Raw genomic sequence first — 20,339 nt, 5'->3', positions numbered from 1 at the left:
AGTACAGGAGACAGCAACAGAAAGACAAACAGCAGAAATGGCTGCTGCCATCCCCTCAGCAAAGTTCTCCATTGCAAATCTGACAAATCAGAACTACCAATCTTGGAAATTCAAGATGAAAATGCTGCTTATAAGAGAAGGTACGTGGAAATGTATAAATGAATCAAGACCTGCACAGCCCACAGAGGAGTGGTTAGACAGAGATCAGAAAGCACAGAGCACAATCTCCCTGTGCATAGATGATGATCAAATCATACATATATGTAACTGTCAGACTGCTAAAGACATGTGGGAAGAGTTACAGAAAGCACATGAAAGAGTTAATCTCAGCAATAAACTGTATTTAATCAGAAAGCTCTATCAGACTAAGCTACAGAAAGACCAGGACATGCAGGACTATATAAGACAGACCTTAGAGATGGTGGAGAGACTGAGAGGGATTGGAGAAGAAATAAAAGATTTCCATGTTGCATCACTGTTATTAAGTGGACTTCCTGAAAGTTATGAGACACTTGTCACAGCACTAGATGCACGTCCAGATGATGATCTGACACTGGAATATGTTAAAGGCAAGCTTGTGGATGAATACAAGCGCAAAACTGAAAGCATGAGTAATGTGAGTGTGTGTTCAGAGACAGCTTTAAAGACAAAATTCAAAAATAAACACAGTAACGTGCAGCTAGAAAAGCGGGAATGCTTTGTGTGCAAGAAACCAGGACACCTAAAAGCAGATTGTAGAATCTGGAAAGCTAGAATGCAAAAACAAAGTGCATTGCAACAAGCTAAGAATGTCATAGAAACAAAGGAGTATGCATTCGGATCCAAAAATGGTGTCACCTCTGTGCAAGCATGGTGTGTGGACTCAGGTGCTACAAGTCACATGACAAATGACCGAAGTTTCTTCACTCAGCTTGATGAAAGCAAAACAGAAGGGATAACTACAGCTAATGGACAATTTATGAAATCAGTGGGAATAGGAGATGGCTTTCTATACTGTCCTATCTCTCCAGATATCACTAAAAAGATCCATATGAGGAATGTTCTGTATGTGCCAGATCTTGAAAGCAACCTTTTGTCAGTAAAGAAACTCACTAACCAAGGCAATGTAGTCACATTTCAGGGTGACAGTTGTATCATAACAAAAGGGGATTGCTTGCTTGCAAAGGCTAACATCATAGATGAACTCTATCAGCTGAACTGCAGTGAAATGGTTAAAATAGCCAAAGAGGATAAACATTCAAACTGCATCCACACTTGGCACAGACGATTGGGGCACAGAAATTCTGATACAATAAAGAAAATAGTTGAGAATAACTATGCAAGTGGTATTAAGATTAATCCATGTGATCACATAATGATTTGTACCAGCTGTATTAAAGGAAAAATGGCAAGGACACCTTTTCCCAAGCAGACCAACAGCAAATCCCAAAAACCTCTGGACTTAATACATTCAGATCTTTGTGGTCCAATGAAAACTATGACTCCAGGAAAGAAAAAGTACTTCCTGACCTTCATTGATGATTACTCCAGATATACCACAGTATTTCTACTTCACAATAAGGATGAAGTGCCAGAGAAATTAGAAGAGTATCTCGCTCAAGTAAACAATATTTTTGGCGGAATGCCCAGAGTACTACGAACAGATAATGGCTCAGAATATACAAGTGGTAAAACACAAGCCATTCTCAGGAAGCATGGAATTATGTTCCAGACAACAGTTCCATATAACCTAGAGCAAAATGGAGTTGCAGAGAGAATGAACCGCACACTGTGTGAAAGTGGGAGGAGCATGCTATTTGATGCTGATATGCCAACTACATACTGGGGAGAAGCTATCACAACTGCATGTTATTTTCAAAATCGTTTGCCGGGAAAAGCAACAACAAAAACTCCATATGAACTGTGGAACAAAAGGAAACCAGATTTAAGACACATCAGAATTTTTGGAAGTAAAGCCTATGTACACATTCCAAAAGAAAAACGTACAAAATGGGATGCATGTGCAAAAGAAGGTGTACTTGTGGGGTACAGTGAATCTCAAAAAGGATACAGGATTTTACATCAAGACACCAACAAAGTAACAGTCAGCAGAAGTGTGATTATTGATGAAAGTTCTGTGTGCTCAAAGTTTGAACAACAGACTCAAACTTTTCAAACTGAGAAAGAATCAACATCAGTCACTCAAGAAAATAAGGAAAGTGATACAGAAATAGAAATAACTGCAGAAGAATCAAAACCTGAAACTGAACCAGAAATACCTTCAGTCAGAAAATCAACCAGAATCAATAAAGGTGTTCCAGCTGAACGTTTATCTTACATAGCTCGCAGAGCTGTTCAAACTGAACCAGGTTCATGGAAAGAGATGCAGAAACTGCCAATGCATGAGAAACAAGTATGGTATAAAGCCGCTGATGAAGAAATGACATCACTCAAAGATCTCCAGACATGGACACTTTCAGAGCTACCTCAAGGTAAACATGCCATAGGATGTAAATGGGTTTTTAAAACCAAATGTAGAGGAAAAAAGAAGAAGTGCTTGGCGCTGCCAATATATGCGTTTAGAAGTGTGGAAGGTAGAAACTAGTATAGACAACACAGATGTCACAAATATTATAAATATTATGCACGTTTGAAAAAATGGATGTTAGATAAATAAGTGAGGTATTAAATGAGGTAAAAACAGGAATAAAGTGTAAGACAATAAAACCTAAAACCCATTATTTAAATGTATAAAAGTTAATAGGTATGCAAAAAATGAATAAATAGAAGATGACATATACATCCACAATATACTCTAGTAAAAAATATATATATATAGTGCCCTTTAAGTGAGGGTGAAGTGGTGGTGTTAAAACAATAAATAAATATGTAAATTCAAAAATGGTATTATAGTGCAGTGAATATTTGGTGATATGTAACACAGGTGTATAAGTGATAATAAAAAGGTAAAGTAGAAAAAATTAGTAAATATAAATTATTTTACAGTGACTTGAGTGACCAGAAAGTGACGTGTGCAAAAAAGGAAGAGAAACCTCAATCCCAAGCCTGGGAAGAGAGAGTGCCCAATATGGTTCCCCAAAATGACAATGGGGTGGGCCACAGATGGAGGAAAATAAATCTAAAAAATTAATAATAAAAAATGCTGAAAAAATATAAAATGGTGGCTAGGTGATTGTTACACAAAATATCTCAAAATCAATAGTGTGCTAGTGAAAAAATGCGCAAAGAAAGTGGTCAAAAATGCATAAGAAAAAACATCCACTGAGTCCTTAAAAAGCGCATAGAGGTATAACAGTCCAAAATGGTGATGAGGTGCCAAAATCACAGGTGCGACCGGTTGGATGATTCTTAGAGTGAAGACTATGGTGCTCCCCTATTCAATGGGTCCGGTGCTCCCCTTTCTAGTAAATACCGAGCTTACCAGAAAGTACTACCCCTACAGGGGTAGAGCGCAGGTCGATATTTGTAGGGATCGCTCCCAAAGCAGAGGGGTCCGGTCACCTGGTCCACTTCTAATATTCCAATTGCCCGAGTCACAACTAGTTGGCGTGTTAGTAGGGGTGTTCCAACATTAATGCTCCAACCAAGCCATTCCAGGACATGTATATAAATAAAGAAAGATGCCTCCAAATGGTGAAATACCGCTAGACTTTTATTAAAACATCCAAGATAAAAGCAGGTACTCACATAAAAACAATGCTAACGATCCCTCAGGACTTAGGAGCCGCAAGGTCCTCTCTGGCGGTGGGGTGATGAACGGTAAGCGTTCTCCCGACCGGAGCTGTGTCCCAAGCCGATCAATACAATGCAAGCGGAAGTGATGCGGTGCGCACTCTACATGTTTACAGTCACTGGATACAGTGACGTCATCACTCCTGATGACGTCATACGACGAAACATGTAGAGTGCGCACCGCATCACTTCCGCTTGCATTGTATTGATCGGCTTGGGACACAGCTCCGGTCGGGAGAACGCTTACCGTTCATCACCCCACCGCCAGAGAGGACCTTGCGGCTCCTAAGTCCTGAGGGATCGTTAGCATTGTTTTTATGTGAGTACCTGCTTTTATCTTGGATGTTTTAATAAAAGTCTAGCGGTATTTCACCATTTGGAGGCATCTTTCTTTATTTATATACATGTCCTGGAATGGCTTGGTTGGAGCATTAATGTTGGAACACCCCTACTAACACGCCAACTAGTTGTGACTCGGGCAATTGGAATATTAGAAGTGGACCAGGTGACCGGACCCCTCTGCTTTGGGAGCGATCCCTACAAATATCGACCTGCGCTCTACCCCTGTAGGGGTAGTACTTTCTGGTAAGCTCGGTATTTACTAGAAAGGGGAGCACCGGACCCATTGAATAGGGGAGCACCATAGTCTTCACTCTAAGAATCATCCAACCGGTCGCACCTGTGATTTTGGCACCTCATCACCATTTTGGACTGTTATACCTCTATGCGCTTTTTAAGGACTCAGTGGATGTTTTTTCTTATGCATTTTTGACCACTTTCTTTGCGCATTTTTTCACTAGCACACTATTGATTTTGAGATATTTTGTGTAACAATCACCTAGCCACCATTTTATATTTTTTCAGCATTTTTTATTATTAATTTTTTAGATTTATTTTCCTCCATCTGTGGCCCACCCCATTGTCATTTTGGGGAACCATATTGGGCACTCTCTCTTCCCAGGCTTGGGATTGAGGTTTCTCTTCCTTTTTTGCACACGTCACTTTCTGGTCACTCAAGTCACTGTAAAATAATTTATATTTACTAATTTTTTCTACTTTACCTTTTTATTATCACTTATACACCTGTGTTACATATCACCAAATATTCACTGCACTATAATACCATTTTTGAATTTATATATTTATTTATTGTTTTAACACCACCACTTCACCCTCACTTGAAGGGCACTATATATATATATTTTTTACTAGAGTATATTGTGGATGTATATGTCATCTTCTATTTATTCATTTTTTGCATACCTATTCACTTTTATACATTTAAATATTGGGTTTTAGGTTTTATGCTCTTACACTTTATTCCTGTTTTTACCTCATTTAATACCTCACTTATTTATCTAACATCCATTTTTTCAAACGTGCATAATATTTATAATATTTGTGACATCTGTGTTGTCTATACTAGTTTCTACCTTCCACACTTCTAAACGCATATATTGGCAGTGCCAAGCACTTCTTCTTTTTTCCTCTATATATCTAATATAATCTCTAGTGGGTTATATTCTGAAGTGGGCTGCAGCCAATCGCTTTTTTCTACCCCCTCCCTTCGATATTATCCTAAGCGCGGATTCTTTTCCACTCTTGATTAAAACCAAATGTAACTCTGAAGGGAAAGTCTGTCGGTACAAGGCAAGGCTGGTTGCTAAAGGTTACTCACAGAAGTTCGGTGAGGACTATGATGCTAATTTTGCTCCAGTTGCTAAACAAAGTACTTTCAGAACACTAATGACAGTGGCTGCCATGCGTACAATGATTGTGAAACATCACGATATTAAGACAGCTTTTCTTAATGGTGATATTGAAGAAGAAATTTACATGTCACAGCCAGAAGGATATTTGAAAAAGGGACAAGAGCATCTTGTCTGCAAGTTGAATAAATCTCTTTATGGCCTTAAACAATCAGCTCGAGCATGGAACCTGAAGATTAATCAAGTTCTACTAAATGAAGGATTTACAAGAAGCAAAGCTGATCCGTGCCTATATGCTAAACAAGTAGACACTGAGTGGATGTATCTGCTAATTTATGTAGATGACCTGATCATTGCTCACAAAAACGACAATGAAATTGCAAAGTTAACAGGAGTCAACAAACACTTTGAAACTAAAGACCTAGGTGAAGTGACATATTATCTTGGAATTGACATCCAGCGTGAGAAAGATGGAAGTTTCCTGTTGAATCAGAGTGCAAAAATTGAATCTATTCTTCAGCAATTCAACATGACAGAGGCGAAAGGAGCAAGCACACCTATGGATACAGTCTATCCAAAGTTAGAAGGAGAAGATGATCTTCTCACATCCAATGAACAATACAGACAAGCAATGGGGGCACTTCTCTACATTGCAACCACTACACGTCCAGACATTGCAGCCAGCATGTCTCTTCTTTGCAGGCGAGTTGATAAACCACGTCAAAGAGACTGGAATGCGATCAAAAGAGTTATGAGATATTAAATTTGAAACTGTCAGCAAGTGGTGATTTAAACCTCGTGGGATATGTGGACTCCGATTGGGCAGGTGATCACAGCACACGCAAATCCACAAGTGGTTACTTATTAAAATTGGGAGACAGTCCTATATCATGGTCCAGCAAGAAACAGATGTCAGTGGCATTGTCCTCTACAGAAGCTGAATACATATCTGCAGCTTATGCCAGTCAAGAAGATGTGTGGTTACAGCAATTACTCAAGGATCTTGGAGAAGCAACATCAGAACCTACCGTCTTATTTGAGGACAATCAGGCTTGCATTAAGCTTGCAACAAGTGAGAAAATTAATGGAAGAACCAAGCACATCGATGTCAGACATCATTACATTCATGACTTAGTTGATCAGAAAGTGATTGTACTTGTGTATTGTGAGTCGGAAAAAATGATTGCTGATGCTTTGACAAAGCCACTAGCTAGAACCAGATTTGTGGATCTTAGATCAGAAATGGGATTGACATAGATAGTAGTTGTTGAGTGGGGGTGTTAGCATACAAGGTTTGTATTTAATCAGCAACAAATACTATATGATGTAAAAAGAAAAGTGCGCTGGTCTGTGATATTCTGCTCCCAGATAAAAAATAATAAGTGATAGATGATGAGTGGTGCGCTATATCAATATAATATGTATATTCCAAACAATAAACAATAAATAAATGCAACCTCAAAATATAAACAAAATATATTGGTGCAAAATATATATGGTGTAAAAGTCCCAAGACACAACCGTGTCAATAGTAGGACCACCGACAGTGGTGTATTGGTGACAGGTGATGATTAATTCAAATTGGTGACTTGAAATTCCCTCCACCTGCTGGAATTCCTCCTTACCGGACGGAATAGGGTAAGTGCTTTTCTATTGTAAAAATAAACGATCCTGGTGCTCAAACCAAACAGAGTGCTCCCCACTGTGTATTCACAAGAGCCCGTCAGGCCTCTTACCAGATGAATAGGGATACCATGCACTGCTCACTGCTCTCAGATCCAACCGATACTGGCAGCCACGATAGATGTAGACGTCATGTACCGCTCTACTGTTCTCAGTCGGGTAAGTTTCTAAATCCAGACAGTGCTCATGGCCACTTGTTATGAGTGATTTAAGAGGATCGTTTCACTCCGACATCACATGTAAAAGAATAACTGCCCATGGTGCATTACCCTTGATATTGCTTTATTGAAATACAAGATTGCACTTACATGTATGAGGAATGAACTTCACAAAAAGATTACAAAGCGTTGAGGAATCCCTCATCACCACTCATCATCTAACAAATACTATATGTCATTGTTGTGTGCCTATTACATTGTATGACCACTGGATGGCAGTGTTACATTTGTGAGTTCATGTTTTGTCTATGCCTCAAAGAGTAATAAAAGAAGAGTTCCTGCTCAGAACAGGAAGCAGTGTTCAGTGAAACAACAGACTGTCTGCTCTGTGCATTGTTTTAGCCCCAAAAGGTTATATCTAACACAATACTTTGGCTGTAACATGCCTATTTTTTTGCATCTTCTCCTGTTTACCTTGACACAAAATGTTACCTTGACACAAATAATGTTTCTAGTACAAAGCATTGTTTTATTTAACACTTAACCACTTTCCCACCGGAGGATTACATGCTTTACGTCCAGGCCACTTTTTGCAACTCGGCACTGCGTGATTTTAACTAACAATTGTGCAGTCATGCAATGCTGTACCATAACAAAATTTACATCCTTTTTTTCCCACAAACAGAGCTTTATTTTGGTGGTATTTGATCACCTCTGCGCTTTTATTTTTTGCGATATTAATAAAAAAAGAGCAAACATTTTGAGAAAAAATGACATTTTCAACTTTGTCTTTTAAAAAATATCCAATATACTCAATTTATGTCATATATTTTGGCCAAAATGTATTTAGCTACATGTCATTGACAAAAAAAACTCTGAGTGAGTGTATTTTTATTGCTTTATTGCGCGAAAGTTATAGCGTCTACAAACTATGGTGTAAATACTGGAATTTACGCAGCTTTAATTTCTGACTGCCTATCTCATTTCATGAAGTGCTAAAATTGCAGGGCAGTACAACCCCCCCCCCCCCCCCCCTAAATTACCACTTTTTGGAATGTAGACATTCTAAGGAATGTCCTGAGAGGCAAGTTGAGCTCAGTGAATATTACAATTTTTTGTCACAGGTGTTTGAAAAATGACTAAAAAAAAAATTATTTTTTTTTTTACACAAAGTTGTCATTGAAATGATATATTGCTAACACATGCCATGGGTATATGTGTAATTACACCCCAAAATATATTCTGCTGCTTCTCCTGAGTACAGGGATACCACATATGTGGGACTTTTTGGGAGCCTAGCTGTGTACGGGACCCCTAAAACCAATCCCCACCATCAGAATTTTAAAGGGCGCACATTTTACATTGCATTTTCTCACTACCTATAACGGTTTAGGAGGCCCTGAAATGTCAAGATACCACAAAACCCCCCCAAATGACTCCATTTTAGAAAGTAGACACCCCAAGCTGTTTGCTGAGAGGCATGGTGAGTCCATGGAATATTTTATATTTTGCCACAAGTTTCGGGACAATTACATTTTTTTTTTTATTTTTATTTTTTTAACACAAAGTTGTCACTAAAAGATAAATTGCTCACACATGCCATGGGTATATGTGGAATGACACCCCAAAATACATTCTGCTGCTTCTCCTGAGTACAGGGATACCACATGTGTGAGACTTTTTGGGAGCCTAGCTGTGTACATGACCCGGAAAACCAATCGCCACTTTCAGGTTTTCTAATGGTGTAAATTGTGCATTTCCCCATCGCACTACCTGTCACAGTTTCGGAGGCCCTAAAATTTCAAGATAGTACAAAAACCCCCCAAATGACCCCATTTTGCAAAGTAGACACCCCAAGCTATTTGCTAAGAGGCATGGTGAGTCCATGAAATATTTTATATTTTGCCACAAGGTCCGGGAAACATATTATTTTTTTTTTTTTTTTTTACACAAAGTTGTCACTAAATGATATATTTCTCACACATGCCATGGGTATATGTGAAATGACACACCAAAATACATTCTGCTGCTTCTCCTGAGTACAGGGATACCCCATGTGTGAGACTTTTTTGCAGTCTAGCCGAGTACAGGACCCCAAAAATCAACCACCACTTTCAGGCTTTCCAGGGGCGTAAATTGTTGATTTCACTCCTGACTACCTATCACAGTTTCGAGGCCATGAAATGCCAAAACAGCACAACTCCCCCCCCCCAAATGACCCCTTTTTGGAAAGTAGACACCCTAAGCTATTTGCAGAGAGGCATGTTGAGTGTTTTGCATATCTCACTATTTGTCACAAGGTTTTGGAAATTGAAAAAAGAGGAAAAAAATGCATTTTCCTTTTTTTTTCTTCATTTTCCCAAAAAATAAGGGCTGCAAAATACTTACAATGCCTCTCAGCAAATAGCTTGGAGTGTCTACTTTGCAAAATGGGGTCTTTTGGGGGGGGGGGGTTGTGCCATCTTTGAATTTTATGGCCTTCAAAAGTGTGATAGGTAGTAAAGTTAGAAAGCCTGAAGGTGGGGATTGGATTTCGGGGTCCTGTACTCGGCTAGACTGCCAAAAAGTCTCACACATGGGGTGTCCCTGTACTCAGGAGAAGCAGCAGAATGTATTTTGGGGTGTCATTTCACATATACCCATGGCATGTGTGAGCAATATATCATTTAGTGACAACTTTGTGTAAAAAAACTAACAAAAAAATAAATAATAATATCCCGAAACTTGTGGCAAAATATAAACTATTCCATGGACTCACCATGCTTCTCAGCAAATAGATTAGAGTGTCTACTTTGCAAAATGGGGTCATTTGGGGGGGGGGGGTTCTGTGCTATCTTGATATCTCAGGGCCTCTGAAACTGTGACAGGTAGTGCAGAGGTAAAATACACAATTTACGCCATTAGAAAACCTGAAGGTGGGGATTGGTTTTCGGGGTCCCGTACACAGCTAGGCTCTCCAAAAGTCCAAAGGCTCCAAAGGCTCTCACACATGTGGTATCCCTGTACTCAGGAGAAGCAGCAGAATGTATTTTGGGGTGTCATTTCACATATACCCATGGTATACGTGAGCAATATATCATTTAGTGACAACTTTGTGTAAAAAAAAAACAAAAAAAAAAACAAATTGTAATTTTTCTGAAACTTAGGGCAAAATTTAAAATACTCCATGGACTCGATATGCCTCTCAGCAAATAGCGTTGGGTGTCTACTTTCCAAAAAGGGGTCATTTGTTCGGTGTTTGAACAGTCCTGGCATTTTATGCTCAATCTTAGCGACACATCACCCACTCTTCTAACCACTTGAAGACCAAGCCTTTTCTGTGACTTTTTGTTTACATGAAAAAAATATTTTTTTTACAATAAAAATTACTTTGAACCCCCAAACATTATATATTTTGTTAAAGCAGAGGCGCTACAGAACAAAATGGTGGATGTTGCAATTTTTTTTGTCCCACGGTATTTCCGCACACATTTTCCAAACGCAATTTTTGTGTAAAAAAACACTTTTTTTATATTTAATGCTGAAATACACTATATAATTCCTAATTGTTTGGTAAAATTTAAAATATGATCTTATGCCGAGTACATAGACACCAAACATGACATGCTTTAAAAATTGCGCACACCCGTGCAGAGGCAACAAACTACGTACGGTTTTAAAAGCCTTTACAAGTCTTTACAGGTTACCACTTTGGACTGGCATTCGCAGTGATACCTCACATGCATGGTGCAATTGTGGTTTACATATGACACTAGACCATTGCTTGTGTGCGCATTTCTGCGCAAGCACGGGGGGACAGGGGGGCTTGATTTTTTTTTTTTTGCTTTTTTATGTTATTTTAACACCTTTTCTTTAATTTTAATCATTTTTATTGTTATCACAGTGAATTTAAATTTCCCCTATAATAGCAATCTGTAGTGACAGGTACTCTTTTTTTTAAAAAAATTGGGGTCTTTTAGACTCTAGATCTTTCCTCTGACCTTAACGCATCTGACCACACCAGATAAAATGCTTTCCCAATTTCCCAATGGCGCTGTTTATTTCTGGCAAAACAGAAGTCATGAAATGCTCGTAGCTTCCGATATCTTAGGCCATAGAGATGATTGGAGCCATTCTCATCTCCAATCAGCTCTATGGTTAGATAACTGAACCACCGACTGCACTCTCGGGTTAATCGGTGGGACAGGAAAGCCAGAGAAAAACCATGGAAGGCGGCGGAAGGCGGCAGGAGGGGGGGGAGTCCCCTCCCACTGCATGTAAAAGCAGTCTAGCGGCCAATTATCCACTAGGATTGCTTTTACATGTAAGCCGACCGCTGGCTGTAAAAAACGACACCAAGATGATGCCTAAATCTGCAGGAATCATCCTGGTAAAACCACTCAAAGTCCAGCATATAGTGTAGGTTTTTTTTTCATGCAGCCTGTGGGCTGAACAAAAAAAAGAGAACAGAAATCACCACAGGAATATTGTGTAGTATTACACACCACTAACCACCCAACAGCCAAACCCACTGATTTAATGGTGGTTATACATGACAATATTCCACGTATACCTAAAGGTATTTTAACTGCAGTGGTGAAATCAGCCTACCACAACTGCTGCCATCAGAGGTATCCATATATGCTGAGCGCAAAACGCTGTTTGTGTCAGAATATATAAAATCAGTGTGGCAGCCGACGGGTACCTGCAAGAGAAACAGGTTAACAAAAGAATGAAAAACAAAGTACAGTAAAAGTACAGTAGGAAGTGTAGAAGAACATAAAAATAACTTAGACAACAACTATTTTTGGCTTTTTTATTTTATGTTTTTATGTATTTTTTTTCTTCAACGTTAGAGTTCCAGGTTCCAGGTTAGGGTCTCTCAAAATGACGATAGCCATCGAACATCTTTTGAGACCCTGTGTAAATGTGCCCTAAACTGTGCCGTGCTGTACCCTACGCTAATAATCGACTAGTGTGTGGTAGCGACGGAAACAGTCACTGTGGCAAAGACCAGGTCGGTCAGGACAGTCGGGACAATAATTACGGGTGTCCCGCCTAAATCTGCGCTTGCTGCAGACACGGCATCTTTTTTGGGGGTATCTTTGGGTAGGGGTACTCGGGAGGAATTCCGGAAAATGCCTCTCATGCAGCCGGCTCACTGCATCTGGTTGGGGAATTGGGGCAGGAGCACCAGCTGGATACAGAAGGGCTCTGATTATCTCTTCTTGGAATTCAAAGAAGGATAATGTTCCGGCAGACGCTTTGTATAAGACAAAAGCGTTGTAAATAGCCAATTGAAATAGGTATACAGACACTTTTTGTACCAGCGCCTGGCCTTACGGGCAATTACGGTCCCATCATCTGGTCGTTGAAGTCCACCCCTCCCATTTTACGGTTATAGTCGTGGACACAGAAGGGCTTCTCAACAACAACACCGGTGACCGTAGTAATTTCGACTGCAGAAAGAAAACATTCCATTTGTCCCTCCACTTCACTGCAAGCAATTCATCGCACCTCAAGCAGGCTCTCTCCCCTGAGCTCAGTGGGGCATTTACTAGCCGTTGGGGGAAGCCCCCCGGCGATTAGATCGCATGGTGCCACAAGCGCCAATTTGCAATTGAAAGAGGTTTCTAAAAAGTGGCAGGCTTGAATAAAGATTGTCCACGTATAAGTGGTACCCCTTTCCGAATAAGGGTGACACCAAGTCCCAAACTATCGTGCCGCTGCTCCCCATGTAGTCTGGGCAGTTGGGGGGCTCGACAGAGCTATCTTTTCCCTCGTAGACACGGAAACTAACTGTATAGCCTGTGACACTGTCACAGAGCTTGTACAGCTTGACCCCGTATCTGGCACGTTTGCTGGGGAGATACTGTTTGATAGCAAGGCGGTCAGTAATCTTAATCAGGGACTAGTCAACGCAGACATCTTGTTGGGGGGTAAAAAAGGCTGCAAACCGCTGACTGAAGTGGTCTACGAGGGGCCGAATTTTGTGGAGCCGATCATATTCAGGGTCTCCCTGAGGATGACAGAGTTCATTGTCGCTGAAATGCATGAACCAAAATATTTGTTTGTATCGAGCCCTGGACATAGCAGCAGAGAACACGTGCATTTGATTATTTGGATCAGTGGACCAATATAGCCGCAATTCATTCTTTTTTGTAATGCCCGTGTTGAAGGATAGGCCCAGAAAGGTCTTAAAATCCGGAATCATTATAGGATTCCAGGCGAATGGTCTGGCAAGGGGTGAATTTGGGTTGGCGGTGATGAATTGGTGTGCGTATAAATTTGATTGATCCACAATAGATCTGAAAAGATCTTCAGTGAAAAAAAGCTCAAAAAAGTTAATGGGATTAAAACCAGCTGTTTCCACTTGGTTGGGCAGTAAATGGGGGGAAGTACTGGCGCTGTGGAATCTGTGGGCTGCCAATTAGGTTATGCCAGCGCTTCAGGGAGGGCATTATGGGCTCTACGGGCTTGTCTTCGAATACGTGGTGGCTGCGGGCCACTACTCGTGCTAGTTACCGCACCAGCTTCAACTGCACTTAGGGGACTCGCCACGTCACCAAGTGTTACTGCAGTGCTGGTTGTACTAGGTCCAGGGTGTACTAGGCTGCTCGTGCTTGCCAGATCACAAAAAGTGTGAGCGGCATTAGTACTGGCACTCTGCTGCATATGAGAAACATCCGGTTCTTGCATCTCAGCAACTCCAGAATGGGGTCGGGTACGCCTGACCTTAGCAGGGACCCCTCTGTCGCCGGAGCTATCTGTCAGGGAGCCGCTGCTGTCAACAGGTTCGTATACTGACCCTGATTCTGCCAGTGAGACTTCCCCATCGCTCTCATCTGACATGGTCAGTATACTGTAAGCCTCTGCACTACTGTACCAACGTTTGGTCATTTTAGTAACTAAATTTACTGGTACAGTAGTGTGACTAACAGGTAAAAAAGCACCTGGTTGTCAAGGACTATTTGGTCGCTACAAAAAAAACTGCTAGTGCTAGCAGAGATCAGGCCTCACTCTGCTAACGCAACGGTTTTGTGTGATTTCTGTTTTTTGGAAGTGACAGTAATCTATTGATTACTACACTTGCCTGGGTAGGATGGGCTGGGCGGAGGGGCTAAACGCAGGTGCTGGCAGGAATCAGTGCTGATTGTGCAAACACTGCGTTTTGGGAACACTAAACTATGGGGACGCTAGTATAGTTCTGATCAGATCAGATATTGATCTGTTCAAACACTATACTAGTAATGGAGGTGTGTGTGTGTGTGTGTGTGTGTATGTGTGTTAGTGTACTTGACTCTAAGTGACGCTAAATAACGGTGATGTGGTGGGACCCTGACGCTAACTAGCCTAGGTAGCAACACCCGTGACACTAATACAGTGATCGGTAATCACTGTATATAGTGAACACTGTGACAGGGCAGTAAAGGGGTTAACTGGGGGAGATCAAGGGGTTAAATCTTTATAGGGGATAGATGGCGGGTGGCCTAAACCTATTTGGGCTTAGCGCAAATTAGGGTCACAAGTGACACTAATACAGTGATCAGTAGTTATCTGATATACTGTATATATTAGTGCACTGTGTGATAGGGAGTGAAGGGGTTAACTGGGGGAGATCAAGGGGTTAAAAGTTTATTAGGGGATAGATGGCGGGTGGCCTAAACCTATTTGGGCTTAGCGCAAGCGCAAATTAGGGTCGCAAGTGACACTAATACAGTGATCAGTAGTTATCTGATATACTGTATATATTAGTGCGCTATGTGATAAGGAGTGAAGGGGTTAACTGGGGAGATCAAGGGGTTAAAAGTTTTTTAGGGGATAGATGGCGGGTGGCCTAAACCTATTTGGGCTTCGCGCAAGCGCAAATTAGGGTCACAAGTGACACTAAATACAGTGATCATTATTTACCTATATACTGTATTTAGTGCACAGAGTGATAGGGAGTGAAGGGGTTAACTGGGGGTGATCAAGGGGTTAAAACTTTATTAGGGGATAGATGGCGGGTGCCCTAACCCTATTTGGGCCTAACGCAAGAGCAAATTAGGGTCACAAGTGACACTAATACAGTGATCAGTAAAAGATCTGTATACCACTTTATATAGTGTTCACTGTGAGGGGTTTGGGGGGTGATCAAGGGGTTAAATGTGCCTATGTGAGGTAGTGTCAGTGTAGTGTTTGGTGGAACTCACGTTTTTGATGTCTCTCTTTCTTCTTCTGGAACCGAAAGGGCTCTAGACGGGAAAGTTACATCACTTCCCCTGCCTGTGTTTACATTACACAGGCAGGGGACATGATGCCATTTGCTGGAACCGATCACCAGATCCAGACCAAAAATCATTGGTCTGTATCTGGTGACTGATCGGTTCTCTGCCCAATCAGACCAGGATCGGCTCGCGGGGCGCGCGGGAGAGAGAAAGAAGTTTTGTCAGTTAGGAGTGAAAGTGGGTTACCAAGAGTCAACAAATGGTTAAAAAGAAAAGTTTTTGTTTTAAAAAATTAAATTTTTCAGATTTTATTGTTTCTTAAGCAACCCATGTGTCATGAAATTATAGAAGAAAAAGAGCAACAACTTGTGACACGGGGGGCCGAATTTATTAAACCTCCAGCCTAAGACTGCTTTGACTTGTTTCTTTCTCGCCGCATTCCAATTAATTAACTCCCACAGTGGCGAATTGGACAGCGTGACAGCAACAGTGAATTCCGCCTTCAGCGGCGTTGAGCTACGCTGAATGGCGATCGCGGCTTGTCAAATGCTCATAACTTATGTCTATGTGCACAGAGCAGTCTCACATAGCACTGTGGTCCAGTGGGTTTGTGCACATATCCACTGATTCATGCATCTCCCTCTGCCGTAGGTTTGAGGCTGACCATCTCCACCTAACTTCTTTTGTGTATTATTTATGTTTGTTTAAAAACTCTGACGGATTGGATCATTAATATTGCTACAAAATTTACATCACGTACATACACATAAAATACAGTGTGAAGCGCTTGCAAACTTACATTATGTTGAGCGATTTCATAATCTCATCTTTGTGTAGATTTGAACTCATGCTTGCATGGTGCAGAGCAAAGCACTCTAACCACTACACCACTTCAGGTCCACATCAAAAACTCACACTTTTTCAATGATCTTCTTCCTAGATTCCCTACAATGTTCAGTACTTTAGCTATATGTGCATTTAAGCCTTAACACACTCCTTTCTTTTCACCAAACAGCTCTATTCTGCAGAATAGCTAAGTGCTTTTCAAATTAATTACAGTTAACAACGTCATGCAACATCATGGGTTCAAATCCCAACAATCACTACACTTGGATCTCTTTTCACTATCATTTTTCTTTGGTTTTTGTTTGTATATTTTTTTTTTTTTTTGGGGGGGGGGAGCCCTACATAAATATACAGAGCACTAATGGAACAAACACAATTTTAACTGTATGAGTGTGGTCCTATTTTTCTGGAACTGCAATTGTTTACACATTTACCATGGTTGTTGAATTTCAGGAACAACAAACATATATGTGTCTAGTATTGGACTCTCTCCATATTTTAACAACACAGACCCTCATAGTCCAACACTACACTTTGCCTCACACCTCAACACAACACTGTCCCATCCCTACCCTACATTCCAACCCCTCACATCACCAGTACAAGCAGCATGCAAAGTGCAAAGCCCCGACATTGGCAGCTTAACCACTTGCCTACAGTGCACTTTCACCCCCTTCCTGCCCAGACTGATTTTCAGCTTTCAGCGCTCTCACACTTTGAATGACAATTACTCAGTCATGCAACACTGTACCCATAAAAAAATTGTGTCCTTTTTTTCACACAAATAGAGCTTTCTTTTGATGGTATTTAATCACTACTGGTTTTTTTATTTTTTGTGCTATAAATAAAAAAAATACTGAAAATATTGTGAAAAAACGCATTTTTCTTTGTTTCTGTCATAAAATTTAGCAAATGAGTAATTTTTCTTCACAAATTTTGGCCAAAATTTATACTGCTACTTATCTTTGGTAAAATAACCCAAATAAGTATATATTATTTGGTCTTTGTGAAAGTTATAGAGTCCACAAGTTATGGTGCTAATCATTGAAAATTGATCACACTTGACCACACCTGATGTACTGAAGGCCTATCTCATTTCTTGAGACACTAAAAAGTCAGGAAAGTACAAATACCCCCCAAATGACCCCTTTTTGGAAAGTAGACATTCCAAGGTATTTAATAAGGGGCATGGTGAGTTTTTTGAAGTTGTAATTTTTTCCCACAACTCTTTGCAAAATGAAGATTTTTTTTTTTTTTTTTTACAAATTGACGTATTAACAGGTTATTTCTCTCACACAGCATATGTATACTTGCAACTACACCCCAAAACAGATTCTACTACTTCTCCTGAGTATGGCGATACCACATGTGTGAGCCTTTTTCACAGCCTGGCCACATACAGAGGCTTAACATCCAAGTAGCACCGTCCGGCATTCTAGGAGCACAAATTACACATATAATTTCCTGACAACCTATCGCACTTTTGAAGGCCCTGGAGCACCAGGACAATGGAAACCTCCATAAAATGACCCCATTTTGGAAAGCAAACAGCCCGACGTATAATTTTTGAGGCATAATGAGTCTTTTGAATATGTCATTTTTTTCCACAAGTTTTTGGAAAATGTGTAAAGAAAATGAAAACGCATTTTTTTTACACAAAGCTGTCCATTTATGCAATATTTCTAACACATAGCATGTACATAGCAAAAATTGCACCCCAAAATACATTTTGCTATTCCTCCTGAGTATGGCGATACCACATGTGTAACACTTTTACACAGCCTAGCCACATACAGAGGCCTAACATCCAAGTAGCACTTTTCACAAAGTTGTCCATTTATCCACTTTAAGACTGGGCCTATTTTTGACACTTGGTGTTTACAAGCTAAAATCATTTTTTTTGCTAGAAAACTACTTAGAACCCCCAAACATTATATATTTTTTTAGCAGAGACCCTAGAGAATAAAATGGAGATTGTTGCAATATTTTTTATCACACCATATTTGCGCAGCAGTCTTCCAAATGCAATTTTTTTGAAAAAAATTTACTTTTTTGAACTAAAAAATAAGAAAACGGTAAATTTAGCCCATTTTTTCCATAATGTGAAAGATAATGTTACGCCGAGTAATTAGATACCCAACATGTCATGCTTCAAAATTGCGCATGCTCACAGAATGGCGCCAAACATTGGTACTTAAAAATCCCCATAGGCAACAATTTAAAAATTTCTGCAGGTTACCAGCTTAGAGTTACAGAGGAGGTCTAGGGCTCAAATTATTGCTCTCGCTCTAACGATCGCGGAGATACCTCACATGTATGGTTTGAACACCGTTTACATATGTGGGCGGGACTTGCGTATGCGTTTGCTTCTGCGCGCGAGCTAACGGGGACAGGGCGCTTTAATTTTTTTTTTTTCCTATTTATTTTTTTTTATTTTTACACAGTGTAAAAAAAAAAAAAAATGTTTTGATCATTTTTATTCCTATTACAAGGAATGTAAACATCCCTTGTAATAGAAATAGGCATGACAGGTCCTCTTTATTGTGAGATCTGGGGTCAAAAAGACCTCACACCTCACAACTACACTAAAAAAGAAAAAAAAATTGTTGAAAAAGGAAAAAAAAAAAAAAAAAAAGCGGCCCTTTAAACCGGTTGCTAGGCAACGACTTTTGACGTAGCTCCGGTCTCTGAGGATTCGGGACCGGATAGTTTTCCCCGCTGCCGGCGGGTCCGGTAAGCTGGGAAAACGTCTGGGACGCGGTGGGAGGGGGGGGGGTCACCTCTTCCCCTGCACCGTAAGGGTAATTTCGCGGCGAATCTGCCACTGGGACCACCCTTATCTGAAAGCCGACCGCCCGCCGTTTAAAAAAATACCGGGGTTATGGCAGCTATCTGCTGCCATAACCCCAGTATTTAGCTTTTAATGGCCGACGCATATAGTCGTTAGGCGGTCGGTAAGTGGTTGCATGTATATGGCAAACAGGTGACGATGACTGATGGGGTGACAGGTGACGATGACTGATGGGGGTGACAGGTGACGATGACTGATGGGGTGACAGGTGACAATGATTGAGGAGGTGACAGATGACGATGATTGATGAGGTGACAAGTGACGATGATTGATGGGGTGACAGATGACAATCACTGACGGGGTGACAGATGATGATGATTGATGGGGTGACAAGTGACGATCACCGATGGGGTGACAAGTGACGATGATTGATAGGATGACAGATGACGATGACTGATGGGGTGACAGGTGACGGTGATTGATGGGGTGACAGGTGACGGGCGATGGTTCACGGCGGTACTGATGGCAGTCTCTGGTGACCGGTGAACTTTAGGCTATGTCCACATGTGAGCGTAGCGATCGCGGGCAGAATCACTGCGATTCTGCCCGCAATCCAGAAATCGCAATTCGGCAGGTGGAAATCGTGGCATCGCACAGCGTTTGGGGTGCTATTGCAAATCACAGGCAACGCACAGGCGTCCCGCAATTTGCAATGATTTCCGGATGGGTGACAGGTGCAATTGGGGGGGGCTGAGGACTGTGTGGGGACATTTATTTGTGTGCTTTTACATTGTGACAGGTACACAGAGCAGTAACTCACTGTTTCTAGCTCTGCTCTACTCACACTGGAAACTGTGTGAGGGGAGAAGAGCTAGTAACAGTGAGTTACTGCTCTTTGTTTACATTTTGTGATCGGCTGTGAATGGATTCACAGCCGATCACTTAGTAAACAGTCACTGTCAGTGACTGTTTACTACTGCCGGTGACTAGCTGTGTTCCTACGGAACACAGCGCCACCGACATGACCGCGCTGCGGGCTCCCGATCGCGCATGCGTGGTCATCTTCCGGGCTCCTGTATTGTGATTGGCTGTGTCATTGGAACACAGCCGATCACGTGGGAAACAGCCATGCCCATTGGCTGTTTCCCCCCTGCCGGTGACGGGGGGTGTCCCTGGGACACCCCGACACCGGCAGTGCAGGGCGGCGCGCACACAATCGCGCGCCTGCCCTGCT

At 41.2% G+C, this 20,339-nt stretch overlaps 1 pseudogene across 1 annotated transcript; it reads left to right on the top strand.

Annotated features, from left to right (window-relative positions):
• The first annotated feature begins 5,970 nt into the window (after nucleotides 1-5,970).
• LOC309558922 lies at nucleotides 5,971-6,576 on the top strand (annotated as a pseudogene). The gene has a single exon. The product of its transcript is annotated as an uncharacterized misc_RNA (transcript).
• The last annotated feature ends 13,763 nt before the right edge of the window (nucleotides 6,577-20,339 follow it).

Source organism: Pelophylax lessonae (assembly GCF_965119305.1).
Source record: "Pelophylax lessonae genome assembly, chromosome: 6".
Lineage (NCBI taxonomy): Eukaryota > Metazoa > Chordata > Amphibia > Anura > Ranidae > Pelophylax > Pelophylax lessonae.
This window is presented reverse-complemented; position numbering and strand designations above follow the sequence as displayed.